Genomic DNA, 22,109 nt, shown 5'->3' with positions numbered 1-22,109 from the left:
GTAGTGGCAGCCATTCAAATCTCTGCCTAAGGTTCTCAGAGCCTTGGAGCTTGATAGAAGGTTTTGGCTATTTCTAGAGAACCTTCTAGTGTCAGTTTGGGATGTTGAGGCACCCACAGCCTCATGGACAAACTCTGTTGTTCAGAGTACTATTCCCCTTCTCCCCCCCCCCCACTCCAATCTGTGTCAGTCAGTGACACGTCTTCAGATGCTGATGCCATCAGCCCCCCTCCTCACCCCACCTCATGCTCAGTTCAACCTGCACTCCCTCAGGCAAGGGTGGGGGGTGGGGAGGAATGCTGACTGAACTGAGCATGCATGCAGAGAGGGGAGTGCTGATGTTGATGGCCAGAAATGTGCTACAGACTGCCTTCAGGGTTGAGTCAGATTGCTGAGGGCTCTGGAGATACTTTTAAGCTGATGGGGAACTGAGGATCTTCACCAGTCAAGTATTAGCATTTACCACTTTGGAGGGTGGAGGACTAGCAAGCGAAGAGGAAATACATGGACCTTGCCCACCCAGTCCACCCCCCTCCCACCTAGAAATTGAGCTCTGGCTATGCTATAGCAATTTAGTTATCAATCTAACTGAATATCTTTGCCTCAGACTGCATGAACAGACCTACATTGCTCACTTTTGTAGCATTGCTCCTGCCCCAACAGATACCATTACACTGTCAAGGATATTCAGGTAGGTCCAAGGGATCTACAGTAATTAGGGAGGAAGAGCACCTGGAAGGTAGGAGATTGTTGGCTATTGGTGGTATGTGGGGTTTTTTTTTTTTGGGGGGGGGGTCCCCTGAACAAAATAAACATTCCCATAAATGACATGTCAAATTACATGAAAATAAACATTTTCCAGCTGTCCATCTTTACTAGCCATGATTCTCCCAGTTGTGATTAACATGTTCATGCATGTAGAAGACTCTAGTGAAGTTACTATTTCCCCTTTAATTGCATCTTTTAACTTTCAATGGGCCTTATGCAATAAAGATATTTTTTCCAGAGCCACAGTACAAATGCTTGTTGAATACGATCCAATGTGCCTTTTTCTTACTTGCCACCTAATATTTTCAGCAATACACTGTAATTTGCAGATGAATTAAAAACAGCTGGGGCAAGAATCCCAAAAACGATAATGCCTGTGAAAATGTCTATGCTGCCAGGCTTTAAAAAGGAAGATTTCCAGTTCTTTATATTTCTTCTGTAAATGAGAAAGTGTGCCTCACTGTCAGTTACCGAGGCACTGGCTGAGTAAAGCAATTTTACCTTCCTCTATGATGGAAAAAACATGGGGGTAATATTTAACCTGCAGTGGTCAGCATTTTAAAAAAAAAAATACGGACTACCACAGGTATTTAAAACCTGGATATTCAGTAACAGTCTCTACCTATGTAGATACCTGTGCTGAATATCTAGGTACTTAGTAGTTGCCAGAATTCATCTGGATACTAACAGAGTTTCAAAATGGCTGCCTTCATTCGGCAGCCTTGCAAGACTTCCGCGAATGTCGTGAGGCTGCCACATGAATTCTCGGCAGCCAGCTAGGTTTTTAAAGGTATGTCTGTGGACAGCCAGGGAGGAGAGGTGAGAGGTTCTAGACCAGGGGAGAGGGGAGGGAAGAGAGAAGAAGGAAGGAAAGAAAAGAAATGAAATGCCAAGGAAGGGGAGGGGAGAGATGCCAGATCAGGGAAAGGAAGGGAGAGATCAAGGGGAGGAGAGGGAGGAGGAGAGGAGAGTTGCTAGACCAGACCAGGGAAAGGGAGGGGAGGGTAGAGATGCCACACCAGGGAAGGGGAGGGAAGGAGAGAGATGTCACACCAGGGAAGGGGAGGGGAGATGCCAGGCCAGACCAGACCTGGGAAGGGAAGAGGAGAGATGCCAGCTAAGGGAATTGAAAGAGAGAGATGCCACACCATAGAAGGGAAGAAAAGAAAGTCAGACCAGGGGAGGAGAGGTGAGATGCCAGATCGGGGAAGGGGAGGCGAAATGCCAGACCAGGAGTGTGGAGAGGAGATACAAAACCAGACCAGGGAAAGGGATGGGAGATGCCATACTGTGGGAAAAAGAGGAGAAAGATGACAGACCATAGGAAGGGCAAAGGGGAAGACAGAGATGTCAGAACGTGGGGGGGAGGAGAGTGAGAGAGAGAGAGGTAAGAGATGGTACACAGGGATGGGTGGGGAAAGGAAGAGAGATGGAAGAAATGTGGTTTATGGATAGATGAGAAGAGGGGAGAAGAGTGAGGAGATGGTACACAGGGATGAGGGAAGGGGTGTGGGAGGGAAGGGAAGGGAAGAGTGAGGGAGGAGATGGTGCAAATAGATGGGAAGGGAAGACACGGGGAAATACAGATAGTTTTGAGAAGAAAGCAGAAAAATATAAAAAAAGAATGTTAAAAGTTAATACCAAAGATGGATGTAAGGCAGAATGTTAAAAGTTGGATGTAGGGCAGATGTAGGGATGTAGGGCAAAGATGGATGTAGGGCAGAAAGTGAAGGGATAAAAAATAGCAAATGAATAAAAAGGCCCTGGAAACAGAGTTAAAAGCACAACCAGAGACTAGTAAAGTGCAACCAGAGGCTAAGAAAAGTTGATTAGAAAAATAAAATCACCAGACAACAAAGGTAGGAAAAATGATTTTATTTTCAATTTAGTGATTGAAATGTGTCAGTGTTGAGAATTTACATCTGCCTGTCTATATTTTGCACTGTTCAGGAAGAAATTAATTTGTATTTCTTTGGTGTTGTACTGCATGTAGTCTGGCATTTTAGAGTTTTGTTTGTGTATGTTAGTACTTTAAGTTTGTAGTCTTGTATTTGCTTAGGGTATATCTATTTTCTACATGTGTGACTAAAGCCATGTGTTCTGGTAGAATGAAGGTTAAGAAGTGTTTTGGGTGTCATGGCCCCAAGTAGAAAGATATTTTTCAGCTCTCCTTCAGCACTTTTGGACTCAAAACAGCCCTCACTTAAAAATTAGAGGAGAACACTGCCCTAGATTTACCATATGGCTCCAGAAAAAGGAGAATGTTATATAGCAAAACATTCCTATGGCAAGATTATTGCAACACATTCAAACAGTGGAGAAAAAAAGAGACCTCAGAAACAGGTATGCCCAAACAACTCAGCACATCTACATTAAAGAATGACACGGGTAGAAATTTTTCCCCGTCCCTATGGGAACTCAGTTTCCTGTCCCATCCTGGCAAGTTCTTTTCCTGTCCCTGCCCCATTCCTGAAAGCTCCATCCTCATCTGCACAAGCCTCAAACACTTTAAAATCATAAGTGTTCGAGGCTTGTGCGGTTAAGGCAGAGCTTACAGAACTGGGACAGGGACAGTGACAAAACTTGTAGGGATGGGACAGAGAAATTGAGATCCTGCGGAGATGGGGGACAAATTTGTCCCCATGTCATTCACTAATCTACATCGTGCAAATGGGGCCAATCACAGTCACTGGTCTCAAAAAAAACTCCACAGTTCTCTTATACTATGTAGGGCTGTTCTCTTGAATATAGGAGAACCAGGGACAAAGCTCAATATTGAAAAAATAAAACAGTCCAATTTCAGAATGAAGAAAGATAATCCAAGAATCTCTTCAAAATTTCAAAGTACAGTGGAACCTTGGTTCGTTACAGAAGCATGCTCGTACACCAATTTACTCGTATATCAAAGTGAGTTTCCCCATAGGAAGTAAGGGAAACTCGCTTGATTCGTTCCATCTCCCCTCCCCCCCCGGCTACCGGCGCTGCTCCACCCCACCACATCCCCAAAAGACTCCCCCACCCCCGAGGCCACTGGTGCGCTTCCACATCTGTGCATGCTCAAGGCCTTCTGGCTCTCGTTCTCTCCGAGAATCTCAGAGAGAGGCGGGAGCCAGAAGGCCTTGAGCATGCGCAGATGCTCAAGGCCCAGTCGGGGAAGAGGCACAATCTTCAGGCACCGGCACCTCCTGTGGGTTGGTTATGCATGCTGGTGCCACATTGGAGGTAAGCATTCAGTTTGGGCAGGCGGGGGATGCCGGTTCGCACCAGGGGGCGAGCGTTCACAAGGGGGGGGGTGATGCCGGTTCGCGGGGGTGCGGCATTTGCAGGCGGGGGGAGGGCGATGTCGGTTCCCAGGCAGGGGGACTCGTAAATCAAGTCAATGTTCGGTTTGCGAGTCACTATTTGCGAGAATGTTTTGCTCGTCTTGCAAACTCAGAAACCACGGCACTCGTAAACCGAAGTTTGACTGTATATCAGCCAACCGAATCACAAAGTAGTTGTGCTGAGTTGTTTGGGCATACCTGCTTCTGAGGTCTCTTCTTTCTCCACTGTTTGAATGTGCTGTAGTAATCTTGCCATTAGGAGCCTTTTGCTATATAATATTTTTCTTTTGGGTTATTTGTCTATATATAGCTTAGTTCTTTTGATTTCCAGAAAAAAAAGAGAACAGATTGAGACATCTGGGTTTTACTTCCATTGCTTTCAATGGAATTAAACCCAGATGTCTCAATCCATCCTCCTTTTTCTGAAGTGCATCCTGTTTGGTTTCTTACTGAAAAAGCAATAAGCCATGTGCTATAGGTTAATGTTAAGGATTGCCTTTATGGGTTTCAAGGTTCATGGAAAAGTCTAAAAGAAAATCAGTAAGGCCCATACTCTATAAATGGCACCCTAAATTAGCACTGGTAGGTAACCTACCAGCACCTAACTTAAGTGGCAAAGCCGTTTAAAAACTACGGTAGTTTAAAAACAAAAATGTAGGCGCCTAGATTGCATTTACAGGGGTGCCTTAGAATGCCTACGATTGAAGTAGGCGTGGTTAACACTAGAAATAACCTTAGGCACCTCTATAGATGTGATTCATGTCAAAAATAGGCACCAAAAATGTAGGTCTCAAAAACCCTGGCCTGCATTTCTGGTGCCTATGTTTGAGGTAGCCATGATTTTTCAAGGGTAGATATATTCATATATTGGAAAAATAAATGTTTATTTGCAATGCCTTAGACCTATAAAATTAAGTAAAATCATCTTTTTGCTCGGAGCTGGGAGATGGGAGGAAGAAACTTAAGAATGTGGGGATGAAAAATGCAGGGATGGAGATGAAAATGCAAGGATGGTAATGAATCTTTGTCCCCACGTCACTCTCTAGTTTGGAGGACTACAGGGCAGGAGAGGAGGGAGAGGGATAGAGATAGTTAAGAGAAGACAGAGGAAAGCAGAAACCAGAGACTGGGACCAACATGATAACAAAAATAAAATGACCAGAAACAAAGGTAAATATATACAGTATATATATATTTTTTCTATTTATTGATTAGAATATGTCACGTTTTTGGAATTCAAACAACAAAAGGCACTCCTGAACTTTCACTAATCTCTTGTTGACTGAGACGTGTTCAGAACCGTTGTCAGGTAGAAAGACCACAAACGGGGTCAAGTCCCTAAATGCAGCTTCCTTAGTCTATCATTGCACAGCAAACAACCTTTAGACTAGAGATACCATATCAATAAACCATTACTGTTTGTTTCTTTGAAAACTATAAACCTTCTCAAATCCCTTCACTGCCCCAGTGGTCTCAAACTCAAACCCTTTGCAGGGCCACATTTTGCATTTGTAGGTTCTTGGAGGACCTCAGAAAAAATAGATAACGTCTTATTAAAGAAACGACAATTTTGCATGAGGTAAATCCCTTTATAGTTTATAAATCTTTCCTTTTGACTAAGTCTTAATAATAATATTGTAATTTATAGCTAAAAAGATATGATCAGGAAACTGTTTTATTTTACTTTTGTGATTATGATAAACATACCGAGGGCCTCAAAATAGTACCTGGCGGGCCACGAGTTTGAGACCACTGCTTCACTGGGTACTTAGCTGAGGCTGTTGAAATGATCTTCAAAAGCAAGCAATATCAGGTTCTGACACCGTTTCGCCAGACCGGCTTCCTCAGAGATTTGACTGTCATCTACCTTCAACCTCATAGATCATACTGTACTATTGCACTTAATGAGTGAGACTGGAATAACTGGGAATGTAACTGGAGTTGGTTTGAGGAATTCCTGACACGTAGGGCATAGAGGGTAAAGATGGGGAATACAATATCAGATAGTTGGACAGCTGTATGTGGAGTTCCCACAGGGATCCCCACCTTCACTGGTTTTATTTAGTGTTCTAATGTCCACACTAAATAGTTTGTTTTTTTAATCTTCACTGAAGTACATTTATATTCATATGCATATGATGTCATGATACTTGTCTGTTGCTCTTCATTGGTAGCAGAAGGAATTGATTAATAAAAAAGACTTGACTGAGAGCCTAGAATGGGAAGAAAGGGATAAGAGCTTAGAGCAATTTAATGACTTTCTAGGAGATCATTTTTGGAGTACTTTCTCCAAGGTAGATGAAAAACTACTGTAATTAGCAAGCTTCTAAGAATTGGGCGTCATTAGGCATCCAACATAGGCACCACCAAATTAGGGGGCTCCTTTTACGAAACCGCGTTAGCGGTTTAACGCGCGTAATAGCGTGTGCTAATTTGCCGGCTGTGCTAGCCGCTACCGCCTCCTCTTGAGCAGGCAGTAGTTTTTCGGCTAGCGCGGGGGTTAGCGCGCGCTAAAAAGTTGTATGCGATAAAGCTGCTAACGCGGCTTTGTATAAGGAGTCCTAGGTGATTCTATAAACAGTGCCATTTTTTTGGATTGATAAACACACCAAGTAGCGCTTACAATGTAGGCACTGCTCAGCGCTATTTATAGAATCTGGCCCATAATGTCTTAAAGACGAACATCAACAACTTAAAACGAACTCTTGCTTTGACTGGAAGCCAGTGTAACTTTATCAACAATGGAGTGGCACGGTCTAAAGCACTACCTTCCAAAATCATCTTGGCTGCTATATTTTGGACAGTCTGTAGTTGCTTAAATTGCGAGTCAGCTAGACCTAGTAAGATGAGATTTGGCAAGAAGCGTGCAGGGAATTCTTTTAGAATTTTTGCTGGACACAGATCAAACTGACAAGAGACTTTAGCAAATTCTCTGCCCATAACCATGCCTATTTTTTAACATAGGAATCATTAGGCATCCCTAGGCATTGGATATCACCTAAAGCATTTCCATTTAGCGGTTCAAGTAACCGTATTATCATTTTTAGTTTACTGCAATTTGCTTATTTAGGTTGTACAGATACTGCATTGAAACATTTACGGCTGAGGCAAAATGCAGCAGTCCATGGGAGGGGTCTTAGGTATCTAGATCAATCGGAATCTTAGCCCATTCCAAGGGCATCCTAGGATGCACCGGGAAGGAGGCCAACGTCCCATCCTATGGGGGGTTCTTAGGTATCTGGACCAATCAGGTCCTTAGACACCCTCCCCGGTGCATCCCAGGATGCATTGGGATAGGGAAGGCCCACCATTTTGGAAGAGGCAGGCCTGCAGACAGGAGGGAATGGGCATCCATCTTGAAGATCATCTTCCAAAGATACAGGTTCAGGGTTCAGGGTGTGTCAGGGTGAGATGTTGGGGTGTGGGGGAGTGTTGTGGGTGTTGGGAATTTTTGTGGGTGAGGGGGAGTGTCAGAGGTTTAGGGGATCGATGGGGCCCAGTAGCAGGAGGGAGTGGACATCCCTTCTGCTGATTGGATATGGTGGGGGTGTCGGTGGTGTTAGGCAGGATGGATTGGGCATCCCTCCTGCCACGTGGATGTGAGTGTCGGGGGTCCTCTGCCACTGCTAGCTCAGCTGATCGTGACAGGGGTATTTTCCCTCCAATCTGCCGACTCAATTGATCGGGAATTCCCTTGCCGCAATTAGCTGAATCAGGAAGATATCCACACCCAGCCTTGGGTGAGCTTAAGTGTCCCTATGCATCTCCCTAGACCCATGACAAATTCCTACAGTGTAGGCGTCCTGCCTCGGGGAGTTTTTATTTAAAAAACATGCATCCCAATTGACTGTCAGACAGTGGTAGAACAACTACCACCGCCTACAATCGGGACGCCAGTTTGCAGAATCAGCCCCTAAGTATTTATTGTATTATATTATTTTACTGGACACTATTTGCAAATAAACAAAATGATATGAAAACAAAATTTTATTTTGGATTGTTACCAGTTCATTTTGAAATGAAACAAGCATATTTTGTTACAAAATGTGCACATACCCCTACTATCTGTAGACCCAATAATTCTAAAAAATAGAAAATAAATCACCAAATCTCCACGTAGGAAGGAAGTACAGAATTTCAAACATGTTAAAAAAATAGGAAACATTATGGGGATCATTTTAGAAGCCTCGACTTCCTCCCTCCAGTGGATCAAAAATTAACTCCCTACCTTCTCAAACCCCAGAACATCACCATTTACAACCTATCAAAAATCTTATACACGAATACAGGATGTCCAGTGCAGTACTTGGAGAGACCCCCCCCCCTAGGAAAGAGACTTGGTCGATAAGTCAATGAAGTCATCTGTGTAATGCACGGCAGCGGCAAAAAGGGCAAACAGAATGTTAGGAACGATTAAGAAGGAGATCACGAACAGATCGGAGAAGGTTATCATGCCACTGTACCGGGCCATGGTTCGCCCTCACCTAGAGTACTTCGTCCAGCACTGGTTGCCGTACATGAAGAAGGACATGGTACTACTCGAAAGGGTCCAGAGAAGAGCGACTAAAATGGTTAAGGGGCTGGAGGAACATAAGAACATAAGAACATAAGAACTGCCATCTCCGGATCAGACCTTCGGTCCATCAAGTCCGGCGATCCGCACACGCGGAGGCCCCGCCAGGTGTACACCTGGCGTAATTTATAGTCCACCATATCTTTATATGCCTCTCTTAAGGAGATATGCATCTAGTTTGCTCTTGAAGCCTAGGACGGTCGATTCCGCAATAATCTCTTCTGGGAGGGCATTCCAGGTGTCAACCACTCTCTGAGTGAAGCAGAACTTCCTGACATTAGTCCTGAACCTGTCCCCCCTTAGCTTCATTCCATGTCCTCTAGTCCGTGTCAAATTGGACAGTGTAAATAATCTTCTCTGCTCTATTTTGTCGATTCCTTTCAGTATTTTGAAGGTCTCGATCATATCCCCATGCATTCTCCTTTTCTCAAGGGAGAACAATCCTAGTGTTATAAGTCTATCCTCATATTCCAGTCTCTCCATACCCTTCACCAGTTTTGTTGCTCGTCTCTGCACCCTCTCCAGTAGTTTTATATCCTTCTTTAGGTAGGGAGACCAATGTTGGACGCAGTATTCCAAGTGTGGTCTGACCATTGCCCTATAAAGCGGCATTATAACTTTCTCCGATCTACTCGAGATTCCTTTCTTTATCATGCCCAACATTCTATTTGCCTTCTTTGCCGCTGCCGCGCATTGTGCCGACGGCTTCAGGGTCCTATCTATCAGTACACCCAGGTCCCTTTCTTGTTCACTCTTCCCCAGAGTTGCACCTGACATTGTATACTCGTATTCCTTATTTTTATTGCCTAAATGCATTACCTTGCATTTCTCCACATTGAACTTCATCTGCCATTTCTCCGCCCATGTTTCTAACCGACACAAGTCGCTCTGGAGTTTCTCTCTATCCTCCTGCGATCTGATTGCCCGGCATAGTTTTGTATCGTCTGCAAACTTGATGATCTCACTGGATATTCCTTCCTCCAGGTCATTGATATAAATATTAAAAAGGATCGGCCCAAGTACCGAGCCCTGGGGTACACCACTAGTCACTTTCTCCCAGTCGGAGAACTTCCCATTTATGCCCACTCTCTGCTTTCGGTTTTCCAGCCATTTGCCTATCCATCTTTGTATATCTCCCTCTATGCCATGGCTTTGTAGTTTCCTGAGAAGTCTTTCGTGTGGAACTTTGTCGAACGCTTTCTGGAAGTCCAAGTATATTATGTCCACAGGCTTCCCACTATCAATTTGCTCGTTTACGGTCTCAAAAAATTGGAGTAAATTCGTCAAACATGATTTCCCTTTCCTGAATCCATGTTGACTGGGTTTCATCAAGTCGTGTGCGTCCAAGTGCCGGACTATGCTATCCTTGATCAGTGCTTCAACCATCTTGCCGGGAACCGACGTAAGACTCACAGGCCTATAGTTGCCCGGTTCCCCTCTCGATCCTTTTTTGAAATTTGGCGTGACGTTCGCTATCCTCCAGTCGTCCGGTATCTGTCCAGTTCTGATTGTCAGGTTTGCAAGTTTGTGCAATAACTCTCCGATTTCAACCTTCAATTCCTTTAAGACTCTCGGGTGAATTCCATCCGGTCCAGGGGATTTGTCACTTTTAAGTTTGTCGATCTGATAGTATATCTGGTCTAAGTCCACTTCAACTGTGGTGAGGCTGTCCTCTATTTCTCCTGGAAACACTTTCTCCGCTTCAGGTATTGTTGAGGTGTCTTCCTTCGTAAAGACAGACGCAAAGAAGGAATTTAGTTTGTCTGCGATTTGTTTATCTTCCTTGATGTACCCTTTTCTTCCCTGGTCGTCCAGGGGTCCCACTGCCTCTTTTGCAGGTTTTTTCCCTTTCACGTATCTAAAGAAGGGCTTGAAGTTTTTGGCCTCCTGGGCTATTTTTTCCTCATAATCCTGTTTGGCATCCCTCACCGCCTTGTGACATTTCTTCTGATCATCTTTATGTTTGTTCCAGGCTTCGGTTGTCTTTATGCATTTCCATTTTTTGAAAGAGTCTTTCTTTTCTTTTATGGCTTCCTTCACCTGTATGGTAAGCCATGCCGGTTCTCTTTTGCTCTTTGTTCTCCGATCTTTGGAAATCCTCGGAATGTAGAGATCTTGTGCTTCTGTGATAGTATTTTTCAGTAGGGACCATGCCTGATCTACCGTTTCAAGTTTGTCCACCATCTTCTCTAGTCGTTTTTCTACCATGGCCCTCATGCAATCGTATTTACCCTTTTTAAAGTTTAAGGTGGTGGTTAAGGTTTTGGCATGTTTCCCTTTCCCGATGTCAAGTTTAAAGTTGATTACATTGTGATCACTCGTTCCCAGTGGAACCACGACTTCCACTTCTGTTATCGGTCCCGTTAGGCCATTTAGGACCAAGTCCAAGGTGGCGTTGCCTCTTGTCGGCTCTTTAACCATTTGTTCCAGGAAGCAATCCCCTAGCACCTCCAGGAACTTGGCCTCCTTGCCGCAGTTGGAGGTTGCTAGTTTCCAGTCTATCCCTGGGAAATTGAAGTCTCCCAATATAATTACATTTCCCGTCTTGCATTCTTGTTTGATTTCCTCCATCATTTCTGAGTCAGTTTCCTCCGCCTGTCCTGGGGGACGATAGTAAAGGCCAATTTTCGTATCTGCACCATATTGACCAGGAATTTTGATCCAGAGTGACTCAAGCTTCTCTTTCATTTCTGTTGTAACCATTTCAACAGAATCTATTCCCTCCTTAACATATAGAGCAATACCTCCACCTTTCTGCCCTACTCGATCTCTTCTATACAGTTTGTATCCCTGTAGTACTGTGTCCCATTTGTTTTCTTCATTCCACCATGTTTCTGTTATGCCAATGATATCCAATATGTCATGTCTTGCTATTGTCTCTAGTTCCCCCGTTTTGTTACCTAGACTTCTAGCATTCGTATACATACATCTAAATTCCCTTTGTGTTACCTTTTTGGACCTTCTACTCTTGGCCGTCCCTATAGTTTCAAATACGGTATCCTTTACTGCTCCTGTGTTATCACCCTTGTTTGCTGTGTGGTCGTCCTCTCCTGTGTCTGAGTTGTCCCTTCCTGCTTTTTCTCCCTTATTGGCTGTGGGGTCGTCTTCTCTTGTGTAGGAGTAGTAGTCCTTGGCTTCTTCTTCGGGGCATCCTGCTATCCGTGCCATCGACCGGTGGTCGACTGTCGGCTTTCCCCTATCTTTCAGTTTAAAGCCTTCTCGATTGCCTTCTTCATGTTGCCTGCCAAAACTCGTGCTCCTTCTTTGTTGAGGTGTAGTCCGTCCCTTCTGTAGTACTTGCTTTTTCCCCAGAACGCCGTCCAGTTGCGCACGAAGTCGAAGCCTTCTTCTTCGCACCATCGTCTCATCCAGGCGTTGATTACTTGCAATTCCCCTTGTCTCTTTCCATCCGCTCTTGGTACTGGGAGGATCTCAGAGAAGGCCACCCTCACCTCCCTGATCTTCAGTTGTCTTCCGAGTGAGCGGAGCTGGCCCTTCAGCTCTTCCCTGTCATACTTCCGCCCGCTCACATCATTTGTTCCCACGTGGATAAGCACAGCGGTGTCCTCTCCCTCTGCGCCATCTATGATCCTGGAGATCCTGTTGGTCACATCCTTCACTCTTGCTCCAGGCAGACAGGTGACGACTCTGTCCTCTCTTCCTCCTGCGGTGTGAAAAGCTCGCCTAATGGGACTATGGTGAGATGTGTACCTGAGACTTTCTATGTAAGGTTCACTGCAGTGGCCCCTAGGGTGCCCCACTGCTCTGCTGGGAGGTCTGTGTGGCCAGTTTACTAAAAATGCTGGCCCTTTTTACATCCCAGTGGCTTGTCCTGTGCATTTTTGTTTTGGATGTGGTTTTTTTTTGTAAATGCTTCAAAAAGATAGACACACTAAGCACAAACACATCAACTGTCGATAAAAACAAGACAGATGTTTTGCAGTTTTGAAAATGGGCATGTTTAATACTTGATTTTTGTGAGTGTTCTAAAAAATGTTTAAACACAGACTTAAAGCACAAAATGTATGGCAAAGTTGTAAACAAAGTATCAGGTACAATGTTTCAAAGTACTGGTGTGGTGTACCTAGATATACAGTTTATTTGAATCTTTCAAAACGAGCCTCAGCCCCACCACTCCACCGCATATATTTATTTCATACCGCAGGAAGTATATTGTGGTGCTTCATCATTGGCTACAAGTTGTGAAAAATATTTCTTAATTTTTTAGTTTAGATTTTTACTTTAGATTTTTTCTTCTTTTTTATCGATTATATGAAAATTCTTAAAGAATAAATGTCAAATGGACTTCCCATCATTATATTCTTTTAAAAGTAAGTAATACTTAGCTTCAGCCAAAAACCCAGGGAGTCAGACCCGACATGTTTCACACATAGGTGTTTTCTCAAGGGTCTCCCAGGGGTGCCGCTGTCATCCGACTCCTATCGTTTATGGGAAAAAGATAGGAGTCGGATGACAGCGGCACCCCTGGGAGACCCTTGAGAAAACATCTATGTGTGAAACATGTCGGGTCTGACTCCCTGGGTTTTTGGCTGAAGCTAAGTATTACTTACTTTTAAAAGAATATAATGATGGGAAGTCCATTTGACATTTATTCTTTAAGAATTTTCATATAATCGATAAAAAAGAAGAAAAAATCTAAAGTAAAAATCTAAACTAAAAAATTAAGAAATATTTTTCACAACTTGTAGCCAATGATGAAGCACCACAATATACTTCCTGCGGTATGAAATAAATATATGCGGTGGAGTGGTGGGGCTGAGGCTCGTTTTGAAAGATTCAAATAAACTGTATATCTAAACACAGACTTAGACATCATATCAAAAATGCCCCTCTTAGCATCCTATCTCAATCTGATCCCCCCCAAATATTAACAATCAATGTTTCGGGAGTAACTCCAGTAGTTTCATCCCCCAGAGTTTGAGTTAAATTCAGAACATCAAAGGAAACATTAGACTCTATCCAACCATTAGTGCCTGTGGCTTTCTGAACAAATAGTGACAAGCGGTAAATTCTTTAGACTGGGGGGAAAGACTGCTCCAGCATTTTGAGAACTTCCAAAAGATAATGCTTATACATTATTAATGGTGTCTATCATGCCGCCTACCCATAGGTGTAGGCCGAGTCTCAAATAATAAGATCCACCATTTACTCGACGATATAAGCCTCCAGTCCCACGATCTGCTTACTCACTCAAGGATGTGAGATAGAGTTTCCAATTCTCAAGAAAAGGTCCATATATGATCAGTAGTCTTCCCACAAAAGTCCATATATGATCGGTAGTCCTCCAAGAAAGGTCCATCTCTGGGGCTTCTTCCCTCAAGGACCCTTGTTCCCCATGATGGGATATACACCCCATCACAGTGCCACAAATGCAGCCTTAGGAAAATTTCTAAAACATAGGGCCTCAAGAAATCTACATTCTCTTATTTTGTGATGGAGCAATACATTTTCTTTAAAGAGCATAACTTTTTTATCATTAAATTTTTAGCTTCTCCTTCTATTACCTCAACAATTTTTTCCATAGATATAAACCTTCTGTTTCAGAACAAAAATCTGTGTTGCAGTTTTCTGAATCTGAGAAGACAGATCTAAATTCTTCTGTTAAATATAAGGCCCTTAGTTTTTTGGGGGGATTGTTTTGTTTTTGAGCTCAGAACAGTCAATAAAATGGTATAGGCAAATCTTAACTCTCCTGATTATTTCAAATCTGAGGAAACTGTAGCTATGACTCATAGTGCTCGACAGACAACAGTACGAAAAAAAAAAAAGCAATACTATAGTTCTTTGGGACCTATGCCACTTATGTGTTTTCACTGCCCCAGCCTGCATTCAGCTCTCCAGCACCCATAGCCAAGCTCCTAGGTTTGAAATACTCAATTTATTTGCCAGCTGGAGTTTTTTAGAGAAGCCAGCATTCGTGTAAGATATTTCAAAGGTAAATAAAGGGCTTTAATTTGGAGGCATGTAATTTTAAAATGCCGATCAAAAAAGGCTTTTTTGGCCTTTTAGTCTGATTCTTTTTCTGCAAGGTATACATTTAATTTCTATGTCCTCGCATTGACCTATAATACTGTCTAACCAACCTTTATCTCTGTTTCTCTTAAATATATCTTTCTCTTTCTAAAATGTTATCTTCTGGAACCTTAGGAGAGATAACTGGCGCTGAATCTTGGGAAGGAATTTTGTTTATGAGTTTAATAGATTATGAGATCTCATAGATGGGAGATAAGAGAAGTAGAAGGCAGGAGGAGGACACACCAGCCTGAAAAAATAGTGAAGTGGGAAAGCCTGACTGTAAGAGGAAACAAGGGAAAATGATAATTTCTTAACAACCATGCTAACAATAAGGCACAATTGAAGTCCAACTTAACATTTTAATGGCTAAATCTACAAACCCTTAAAGTATGCTGAATCTGGCTAGTCTCAGTTAGGGCACTGGTCTTTGACCTAAAGGCTGCCACGTGAGCGGACTGCTGAGAACAATGGACCACTGGTCTGACCCAGCAATGGGAATTCTTATGTTCTTAGTGCAGTGGAATTTTCCAGTAACACAAAATCTGATTGGCTAGTAACTAGCAAGACAAGTCATATAATTGCTGGAAAAACAATATAGCAAGTGACTATGTTTTAGTGAGGGAAAACAGAAGAGAAGCAGACCATATGAAGAAATATTATTTTATTAACTCAGAAGGATTCTGGGCTATATAAAGAGAAGCGTAACCAGTAGAAGAATGAAGGTGTTGATGCCCCGTACAGGTCGTTGATGAGGCCCCACTTGGAGTATTGTGTTCAGTTTTGGAGACCGTATCTGACGAAGGATGTAAGAAGACTTGAAGCGGTCCAGAGGAGGGCGATGAAAATGATAGGAGGTTTGTGTCAAAAGACATATGAGGAGACACTGGAAGCCTTGAATATGTATACCTTAGAGCAGTGTTTTTCAACCGCTGTTCCGCGGCACACTAGTGTGCCGCGAGATGTTGCCTGGTGTGCCGCAGGGCTGCCGGGCCCGGAGCTTACAGGGGGCCCGAGGCAGGGATGCCAGTAGCTCGCCAAGGCAAAGTGAGTCGATCACCCAGGACTCACTTTGTCTTGGCGATCTAATCCACAGTTCTTCAACCGCCGGTCCGCAGGAAATTTTTGCCGGTCCGCACAGGACCGGCAAGATTGACTCATTTGAACTTCCTGCCGGTTCGCGCAGGACCGGCAAGATCAGCATCGGAAGCGTGCGCTGGGCCGGAGAGATCTTGGGGAGCCTCCGACAGTGGCTTTCTCCCCTCTCTGCAGCTCTCCTTTACTTCCCAGCGCAGCGATTCACGAAGGCAGCCTCGGGGCTTTTGCTGAGTCGCGGCTGCCTCTGATGATGCAACTTCCTCTTTCCTCAGAGGCGGCGCGACCCAACAAAGGACCCGAGGCTGCCTTCGTGAATCGCTGCGCTGGGAAGTAAGAAGAGCTGCTGGGAGGGGAGAAAACCACTATCAGTCTGGGAAGCTGCTGGGCAGGGGAAAAAAGGGACAGCTGCTACTGGAGAGGGAGAAGGAGAAGGAGAGATGCATCTGGGAGGGGAGGAGGGAAAGGAATCTGGGAAGCTGCTGGGCCAGGAAAAAAAAGGACAGCTGCTACTGGAGAGGGAGAAGAAGGAGAGATGCTTCTGGGAGGGGAGGAGGGAAAGGAATCTGGGAAGCTGCTGGGCCAGGAAAAAAAAGGGACATCTGCTACTGGAGAGGGAGAAGGAGAAGGAGAGATGCATCTGGGAGGGGAGGAGGGAAAGGAATCTGGGAAGCTGCTGGGCCAGGAAAAAAAAGGACAGCTGCTACTGGAGAGGGAGACGGAGAGATGCTGCTGGGAGGGGAGGAAGGGAAGAGAGTTACTGCTGGACAGGAGGCTGGGAGAAAGAAAGAAAGGGGGCAGGCAGGGAAACAGAAGGAAAGAAGAGAAACAGAAAAAAAGAAAGAAAGGTCAGGGAGAGAGGAAGAAAAAGTTGGGGGAGGGAATGAGGTGTGGAGGAGAGAAAGCATACAGGCTGATAGAAGGGAAGAAAGATTGGATGCACAGTCAGAAGAAGAAAGTGCAACCAGAAATCACCAGACAAGGTAGGAAAAATGATTTTATTTTAAATTTAGCAAAGTGGAGGCAGTATTACCACAGTTTTCAAAGGAATTTGCCCAAATAACTTAATAGTTAACTGGGTAAATTCCCAGAGATGAAAACTTCCCTTCACTTACTATGCACAGTTCTGAATTTATATCTGCTGTCTATATTTTACAATATGGTCACCTTTTACTAAACCGCAATAGTGGTTTTTAGCGCAGGGAGCCTATGAGCGTCAAGAGCAGTGCTGGGCATTCAGCGCAGCTCCCTGCGCTAAAAACTGCTATTGTGGTTTAATAAAAAGGATGGAGGGTATATTTGTCTATTTTTGTATGCTATAAAAACCAAATACAGAGAGAGACTGAGAGCTGTTGACGAAGAGGTACGTGTGTGTCTTTCTTCCATTCCAGCCAGAATATCAGCTTTGTGTTCAGCCAAATAGGCCCAGGTTTCGCACTGAATAAAGTATTTTATAATTTTTATAATTTTTATTTCATAATAAAGTAATTATAAAATACTTTCTTTGTGTTTATTTGATTCCTATTCAAGAGAATTACTTTATATATAGTCAATATAGGCAGAGAGTTAAATTTTTTAACATTTTCTAATGGTGGTGTGCCTCGTGATTTTTTTCATGAAACAAGTGTGCCTTTGCCCAAAAAAGGTTGAAAAACACCGCCTTAGAGGAAAGGAGGGACAGGAGAGAAATGATTCAGACGTTCAAATACTTGAAAGATATTAACGTAGAACAAAATCTTTTCCAGAGAAAGAAAAATGGTAAAACCAGAGGACATAATTTGAGGTTGAGGGGTGGTAGACTCAAGAGCAATGTAAGGAAATTCTTCTTTACGGAGAGGGTGGTGGATGCCTGGAATGCGCTCCCAAGAGAGGTGGTGGAGATGAAAAAGCGTGGGATGAACACAGATGATCTAGAACACAGATGAACACAGGATCTAGAACACAGAGGATCTAGAAAATAATAGTAAATATTGAAGAACTAAGGCCAGTACTGGGCAGACTTGCATGGTCTGTGTCTGTATATGGCTGTTTGGGGGAGGATGGGCTGGGGAGGGCTTCAATGGCTGGGATGGTGTAGATCAGCGGTCTCAAACACGCGGCCCAGGGGCCACATGTGGCTCTCCAAGTTTTTTTTGTGGCCCACGGTCTGGACTGGATAATTCCTTCCTTTTGGAGCAGCAGCGGGTCTGGCCGGTTCGTTCCGTTCAAAGCTGCGGGTTGGCGGCTCCTTGCGCTATTTGCTCCTGCATCGGAAGCCTCTCTGACATCACATCAGAGAGGCTTCAGAAGCAGGCGCGGATCTCGCAAGGAGCCGCCACCCGCAGCTTTGAATGGAATGAGCCGGCCAGACACGCTGCTGCTCCAGTGGCGTACCAAGGGGGGGGGGGCCGGTCCGCACAGCTGGTCACCCTCCACTGTTCTTCCTAGTGCGGCTCGTGGCTCGTCTAGAGCAGGGGCCCAACTGCTTCCCTTCCCTTCTCACCGCCGGCACCATGCTCTTTGATCTCCCTGCTTCTCTCGCCGCCCGACCTCAATTCTGACGTCGAGAGGACGTTCTGGCTAGCCAATCGCTGCCTGGCTGCCCGGAACGTCCTTTCCGACGTTAGAATTGACGTCAGGCAGCGAGAGTTGGTCGGCCCCATGAAGATCTCGGCCTGTTCCCGATGGCACCAGCAGCAGCAGCAGCCTATTCCTCAGCGGCGGTGGCATGGGGGAGGGCAGGAAGGAAGAAAAAAGAAGGGGGGGCAGGGAGCCAGAAGGAAAAAAAAAAGAAGGGGGGGGACAGGGAGCCAGAAGGAAAAAAGAAAGAAGGGGGGGGAGACAAGGAGCCAGAAACAAAGCAAAAAATGGGACAAGGAATCAGAGAAAGACAGACATAGAAAAAGAAAGAAAAAGTTGGGGGAGGGAATGAGGTCTGGAGGAGAGGAAGCATACAGGAGGCTGAAAGAAGGGAAGAAGTATTGGATGCACAGTCAGAAGAATAAAGTGCAACCAGAGACTGATGAAATTACCAAACAAAGGTAGGAAAATGATTTTATTTTCAATTTAGTAATAGAAATGTGGCAGTTTTGAGAAAGAAAAGATATTAAACTTTAAATGTGAGTGCTGCAGAAAAAATTGAGTACTTGGAGGGCCGCAGAAAAAATAGTTAATGTCTTATTAAAGAAATGACAATTTTGCACAAGGTAAAACTGTTAAAGGAAAGATTTAAACTATAAAGAGTTTTACCTCATGCAAAATCATCATTTCTTTAATAAGACATTAACTATTTTTTCTGAGACCCTCCAAGTACCTACAAATCCAAAATGTGGCCCCGCAAAGGGTTTGAGTTTGAGACCACTGGTGTAGATGGATTGGAGTGAGCCTTGATGGAGAGTTCAATAGTTGGAACCTAAGAACAGTACCGGGCAGAGCTTTGGATTCTTGCCCAGAAATAGCTAAGCAGAAGACACCCCCCCCCACAAATTTATAGATTGAATCAGGTTGGGCAGACTGGATGGACCATTCAGGTCTTTATCTGCTGTTATCTTCTATGTTACTTTGTATATAAACTCTCAGGGAGTGTATATGAGCTAATAAAGACAGTATTTCTTCATATGGTTCCAAACGTACAAGTTCTGTCCAGGATGTCTTGCAAAATGTTTGATTATCACTGCAAGACGTCCATGTCTAAACTGCCCTTGAGAAAACCCAAAGCCACCACGCCCATCTCGTGTTCTGAACGTACAGAGGCTGGAACACCTCGCTAGATGTACAGAAAGACGGTTTCGATTATCAGCACTTGGATGTACTGGCAATAAGGATGCTTTTTGGATGTCTATGTTTTTTCATTATGAGCCTGATAGCATCAGAAAAAGCCTCATTATCAAAGGATTAGTCAACTCAGTATTAAAAAGGAATACCAATCTTTTTGAAAGCCAGTTCATCTTGGAGAGTTCAGTGCAGCTGGTTCAGCGTTACTAGTTAATTACAGCTGTTTCAGCATGGTGAGCTGTACAATGCCACAATAATTTCTCTAGGCCTGTATCACTCTCTCCCAGCTAAAGTGTAGAAAAATCTCACTGCCATTGGGGGGAGAGCAGGGCAGGATTAACCAATTGGCCCAGTAGGCACGTGCCTAGGGCCCAAACACATGGTCAGGGGGGCCCGATGAAGGAAGGCATCAACATTGTTTTTTCCAAATGGCGATGGGCCCGTCAGCATCGATCGGCAATGCGGGCCCCCCCGATCAGCAATACGCCCCCCCCATCGACGGAAAGTAAGACAAGCAAGCAACGCGGGTAAGAAAGGCAACAGGAACTGTAATTTTGCAAGCGGTGCTGCTTGCCCAAAGCTTCCCTCTAACGCAGCTTCCTGTTTCCGCCTGGGTGTATGGTGGGGTGGGGGGGGGGCAGGAGGCCCAGTGTACTTGTGTGCCTAGGGGCTCTTGACAAATTAATCCTGCCCTGGGGGGGATGGCTTCAGCATGAAACATTCAAGCTGTACGATGCTGCAATAGTTTCTCCAGGCCTGTACCTCTCTCTCCCTGCTATAACCATAGAAATGTCTCACTGCCAGCAGAAGGGGGGGGGGGAGGGAGAGAGACACCTCCCCCTCCATCGGCATGAAAAAGCAGAAAGAAGTTTTTTCCATTCACACAAGAAACAAGCCGCTTTTCTGGGCAGATGAGTCAAAATGGGTTATTATACATGATTTTAAAGGCAACAGTCTTCCTTGCCACAATGAAACATCCCGCGATAAAACAGCAGTGGTGAAAGCTCTGGGATTAAATGTCTCCTTTTCACAGATTGACGTGACCAAATCATATTGTGTCTTTTTGAACTTAATATCCAAAAAAGGGATTTCAGCAGTATCATACTGCATCTTGAATGTAAGGTTCTCATCACATGTGTTTAACCACTATTGAAAAGCTCCAAGTCTCTCTATGTTACCCCTCCAAAAAATAAAAATGTCATCTATGTATCTCTTGTAGAAATCAACTTCTTGAATAAAAGGATGATCTTCTCGAAATCTATCTTCAAAGTTGTCTACATATAAAATTTGGTCAATCTATAGTCTTTCCTTGAAATAACAAAGGAACATTTCAAAATATATAGGTGCATATATATAAGTGATTTATTGTCTTCACATATGCTCAGTTGTAAACAGGACACGCTAAAGCATGGGTCTCTTTGTGATTCTTCTAAATCTGATATTGATATTAAAACTCTACCAGAAACAGCGGCAAGCTAGTTTTCTGGTGTTCAGCTCCTTTTCTCAATTGTATGGAGATGCCATCCTCGGGACCTGAGGAAGTCATTGAAAATGGGGCCATGTCGGGACTCCTCAAACCCACATTTGAGATAAATCTGCATTTTTTTATTAAGCACTTAATATATGAAAAAGAACAAAAAATTGAAAGCCATATGCAATGATTGAATGTACAAGCCTTAAAAGGGAGCTTGTCTCCATCAGGTTCTTTATTTCTGAGCATATGTGAAGACAATAAATCACTTATATATGTGCACCTATATATTTTAAAATGCTCCTTTGTTATTTCAAGGAAAGACTATAGATTGGACACCTTGAGCAATTGTCTTTCTCACATTTTGAATGATTGTACCCTGATCTTATTTTTTGTACATATAAATTTGCCAAATCTGATGCCATAGATGTTCTGGTTTGTTGAAATGTCAACCCACAGAGGTGATATCCTGGTTTGTATTACAGTTTTTAATATGATATCTGTGTAAATTAATTCAAATTTTAATCATCTGCTTTGTTTCTTCAATGTAGCACCCTTCTTTACATTTTTTGCACTGAATGATATGTATCACAATAGAAGATTAGCATGTGAAGGATTCTGTTATGCCGAATGTTTTTCTCATGAGAGAGATTATGAAGTCTTGTGATATTGTCTAAATATCTACTTTTAGCTCAATATAGTTACTATTAAGCTTTATATATTTTGTAAGTATTATTTTTATATATTTTGTAGATTATTTTGCTTATTGTCGCTTCTCTAACTGTATGATGTAAGCTATGATCATATTGTATTCTGCTTTGAGCTTACGGTTAAATTGATTATAATGTCCAGACTAAATTGCACCAAATTAAAATGTCATTTTGTGTTACATTGGCTTTTGTGGCTGTAAACCACTGTGATGGAGTATTAGGTCCAACGTTTTATTTATTAAAATTTATTAAAATTTATTAAATTTTTTTTAAAAAGTTCTAAAAGAACCCATTTCCTCTTTTTATAAAAGTTGATTAATTTTGTTTGCTTTTAAAAAAAACTGTGGTAGAGCTTCTTTCCTCGGGCAGGCAAGGTAAATGCT

The 22,109-nt window shown here is 43.5% G+C and overlaps 1 protein-coding gene across 4 annotated transcripts in view; it reads right to left on the bottom strand.

Annotated features, from left to right (window-relative positions):
• ADAMTSL1 (ADAMTS like 1) overlaps nucleotides 1-22,109 on the bottom strand; it is a 1,156,072-nt gene that overhangs the window by 400,325 nt on the left and 733,638 nt on the right. The window lies entirely within an intron of this gene.

Source organism: Geotrypetes seraphini, chromosome 1, assembly GCF_902459505.1.
Source record: "Geotrypetes seraphini chromosome 1, aGeoSer1.1, whole genome shotgun sequence".
Taxonomy (NCBI): Eukaryota; Metazoa; Chordata; class Amphibia; order Gymnophiona; family Dermophiidae; genus Geotrypetes; species Geotrypetes seraphini.
This window is presented reverse-complemented; position numbering and strand designations above follow the sequence as displayed.